At 39.6% G+C, this 4,510-nt stretch overlaps 1 non-coding gene across 1 annotated transcript; it reads right to left on the bottom strand.

The window, feature by feature from the left end:
* Window positions 1-3,378: 3,378 nt before the first annotated feature.
* Window positions 3,379-3,450, bottom strand: TRNAS-GGA (transfer RNA serine (anticodon GGA)). Its single transcript has one exon. It is a non-coding gene; the product is annotated as a tRNA-Ser (tRNA).
* Between the last annotated feature and the right edge of the window lie 1,060 nt (window positions 3,451-4,510).

Here is a 4,510-nt window from a genome sequence, read left to right as displayed (position 1 = left end):
TGTTTAGTTGCTGTCTTATGACTACATTACCAATTAATTGTTTGTTTGCCTCTAAGAAAACCCTACTTTTTAATATTCCTTATTGTGGTAGTATATTAAAGATAGAGCCTAATCTTCTAAAACAAATCATGCAAATGAAACTTTGTGGGTTTTTTTCCCCCTGTCATTTTAATATACTAGGAGCACAATGGAATTTTCTGTTGTGTTTTCTTGCAGTGCAATTTTAGGATAACCTTTGATCATTGGAAGATCCATCAAAAATAGGACGGACGGTAATTGCTCTCAACTCCAACTCATTAAGTCATCAGTTCTGACTAATCGGATTTTTAAAAAATATTTTGCTGATGAACATTACTTTATATTGACAATGATGGAATATTTATGTAATTACTGTTCAATCTAACATGTCACTCATAATTATCTGTAGCATAATCTATTCTTCTCTTGAATAATGTAACACTTGGAAACTAAACTACATGATTCAACTATTAATAAATACTATGATTCAGCATGTTATTTACCCTTGGATCTTTTTGTCCAGTGACATACAGACAGACACCCTATACAATTCAGCGTGCTCTCACAGTGACCTCTATTATAAAATCAAGAGTTTCTGTTCAGAATGAGACTAGCTATGGCCTTCCCTGGTGGTTCAGTGGTTGTTACTTCACCTTCCAATGTGGGTTAGGTGGGAATGTGGGTTTGATTCCTGGTCAGGGAGCTAGGATGCCACATGCCGGATGGCATGGCCACAAAATCAAAACATAGAAGTACTATTGTAAAAATTCAAAAAGGGTTTTTAAAAAATGATCCACATTAAAACAAATCTTTAATAAAACAAAAAAGAATACTGTTGGTTAATAAAGTTTAGCTTGAACAAATTCCCAAATCACACTAGGTAAATTTACTGATCATTTGTGGAAGCATGTATAGCAAGCATAAGTATTCTGGTCCAATATAATCAATATGTTAAATTTCCATTGTACGATGGGCATCATGCAGATAAAGGGCAGAAATCCTGGACATCTGGATTAATCACACATATGCTCAGTAAATTTTATTATCAAAAGTTTATTGACATCTGGGATAATTTTGCCTAAATAAAGGTGAAATGACAAATAGTGCTTACATCACATTCGGAAAATTTCTCCTATCATGAATGGTTATTAATAGAGTTTTTTAAATGGTTGAAGTGAAAGTCTTAGTTGTTCAGTTGTGTCCAACTCTTTGCCACCCCATGGACTGTAGCCTGCCGGGATCCTCTATCCCTGGGATTCTACAGGCAAGAATACTGGAGTGGGTTGCCATTCCCTTCTCCAGGGGGATCTTCCCAAGCCAAGGATTGAACCTGGATCTCCTGCACTGCAGACAGGTATACTATCTGAGTCACCAGGGAAGTCCCTTCTAATAGTTACTTATACTAAAAAGAGGAAGATCTGAAGTTAATGCAGTTGGACACAGAAATAAAAAAACAATTTAAGTCTCAACAATTAAGTACATACAAATGCTATATGATTTTGTCAGGGGAAAGTTAGGTAGATTGCTTTTACATTTTAACTTTTTGTATATAAAAAACTGGAATTTATTAGAAGGGTGCTAAGATGATTCATGGAATCCAAGTAAGAGCTGACAAACCTAAATAGGGTAAAGGTGAAACCCAAGGTCACACCTCTGACTTTACAGATGGGAGTCAATGTGCCTCCCCTACTGGACAGGTATCTGATGTTGACAGAATATTAACACCTTATGACTTGCAACTCATGACTTCCTGTGGGTCAGCCAGGGACAATAATCTTGAGCTGAAGACCACCCTATAGAAGAAAAGCAGTCTCAAGATTCAAAGAACTTAGCATAGATATAGACAATAGATGGATCAATTAAATGATTGACTTTTATTAATATAAATTCTAATATATAGAAAGAAGTGCCTAAATACAAGTAATGTGTGCATAATTTTATATATTTTATTACTAGTTAAATATTATTAAAGTAATACCAGTAATCTTCCATGCAGGTAAAAGATTTGATTATGTCTAGATTCTTTTTTTTTTTTTAATTGGGGTGTTAAGCAGAATAAAAAATAAAGGCCATAGCTTGAATAGACCTTTCTACTAAATACTGAAGGCTATACTGAAGGCTGGTAGCTCAGATGGTGAAGTGTCTGCCTGCAATGAGGAAGACCCAGGTTCAATCCCTGGGTTGGGAAGATCCCCTGGAAAAGGAAATGGCAACCCACTCCAGTACTCCTGCCTGGAAAATTCTATAGACAGAGGAGCCTGGTAGGCTACCATCCATGGGGTCACAAAGAGTGGACAGGACTGAGTGACTTCACTTTACAGGAAAAATTGCCAGTTTTTCACTTGTACTGAAGGCTACATAACTGAAACAAACTATCTTGGTTTCCCTATGCTGACTCTGACCTTAACCAAAACTTAAGCTTTCTTCATGTCCACGTGACCGTCCCGCTTTCTAGCCAATCAGCTACAGACAAGTAAACAGAACTTAAGTTTCCAGTAACCAAACACAAGACAATGTACTCCCTCATTCATGTTTATAAACTGAGCCGTAACTGCTGAGAACCAAGCCTCTTGACCCCTTTTGGTTTTGTAATCTCTGTTTAGGAACAATTTGTTTCTCACTCAACAGAATATGCATATCAAGCAAAGATCTCTGAATTTTCTTTCGATGGAGGCAGCCCTATCCTAAACTGCTCACATAAGGTTTACATGAATTTCATTTTTAAATTTGTTTCACCAACTACACATATAACGCTAAACCATATACATGTCTGCAGTTTTCGTGTTTGTTTTTTTCATTATGATGTTTTCTAGGTCCACCAGTATTGGTGTATTTGACTAAGTTGTGGTTTAGTTGCTCAGTCGTGTCTGACTTTTTTGCAACCCCATGGACTGCAGCCCACCAGGCTCCTCTGTTCATGGGATTTCCCAGACAAGAATACTGAAGACGGTTGCCATTTCTCTCTCCAGATGTGATTTTCCTAATTGCTTAAAAATGCTCTCTTAAGAGGAGTTGCCCTCTCTCACTGTTTGCTAGACTCTTGGCCACCAATGGCTAGGGCTGCTGTAATCTCTCTATGTGTCACCTTGTCCCACCCCTAGTGTATAGTCTAACCCTTGGTTCACTGCCTGTGCTGCTGACATTAGTGGTAAAATCAAGGAGCTGTATGTAATTCAAATGTAGTGTAATAGTTCTTAATCCATTGATTAACTCCCCAGTGTGAGAAAGTGAACGTGAAGTCACTTAGTCGTGTCCGACTCTTTGGAGTCCCCATAGACTGTAGCCAACAGGCTCCTCCCTCCATGGGATTCTCCAGGCAAGAGTACTGGAGTGTGTTGCCATTTCCTTCTCCAGGGGATCTTCCCGACCCAGGGATTGAACCCGGGTCTCCTGCATTCCAGGCAGATGCTTTAACCTCTGAGCCACCAGGGAAGCCCAGTGTGAGAGGAGATAGTTATTTTCTCAGAGAAAATCCCCTCATTTCAGAGGACTGCCTGGGGAGGGGAGGCGGGTATTTCCCCTGCCGTATTTGGTATTTCTCTCGGTCACAGGTCACAGCTGCTGTGTTGCTCTATATCGTCATCACTTCCCAACGGCCTCTGGGAGGAAGCCCTGTTGATATTAACATTTTACTTCCTTCTTCTGTCGAATATCCCAGGTCCTTCCCTGGTGGCTGAGATGGTAAAGAATCTGCCTGCAGTGCAGAAGATCCAAGTTCAATCCTTGGGTCGAGAAGATCCTCTGGAGAAGGAAATGGCAACCTACCAGTATTCTTGCCTGGAAAATCCCATGGACAGAGGAGCCTGGCGGGCTTGGTGGGTTACAGTCAATGGGGTTGCACTGAGTTGGACACAACTGAGCAACTAACACTTTCATTTTCCTTCACTTTCTCTTAGTAAACATGTAAAATCCCTACATTTAATTAGCTTTTGTTGCAAGCAGACAACTTGTTTCTGAAGAGCTGCAAAAACATTCTGCAAACCAAACCAAACAACAAGAAAAATCAAACAAAAATAAATGGACTCACCTCTCTTAAACCATTTGTTCAATTTGTGTCTGAAAAGGGCTGTGTACTATATAGGCCAAATTACCTGGTTCTAAAACATTCTGATAATTATCTTAATATTGAAATAAATGGTAAATCATTCAAATAAAAATATGTAGTTATGACAGGCACATAGGAACATAATCTGTAACTCTGACTCCACTATCCTGGAATCTCACCACTCTGGCCCTTGCCCACTTTTGCTGTTTTTGTTTAGTCACTAAGTCATGTCCAGCTCTTTGTGACCCCATGAACTGCAGTACATCAGGCTTCCTTGCCCTTCACTATCTCCTGGAGTTTGCTCAAACTCATGTCCACTGAGTCAGTGATGACCCAACCATCTCATCCTCTGTTGTCCCCTTCTCCTCCTGCCTTCAGTCTTTCCCAGCATCAGGGTCTTTTACAATGAGTCAGCTCTTTGCATCAGGTGGCCATATTACTGAAGTT

Source organism: Bubalus kerabau, chromosome 21 (assembly GCF_029407905.1).
Source record: "Bubalus kerabau isolate K-KA32 ecotype Philippines breed swamp buffalo chromosome 21, PCC_UOA_SB_1v2, whole genome shotgun sequence".
In the NCBI taxonomy this organism is placed as follows: Eukaryota; Metazoa; Chordata; class Mammalia; order Artiodactyla; family Bovidae; genus Bubalus; species Bubalus kerabau.
This window is presented reverse-complemented; position numbering and strand designations above follow the sequence as displayed.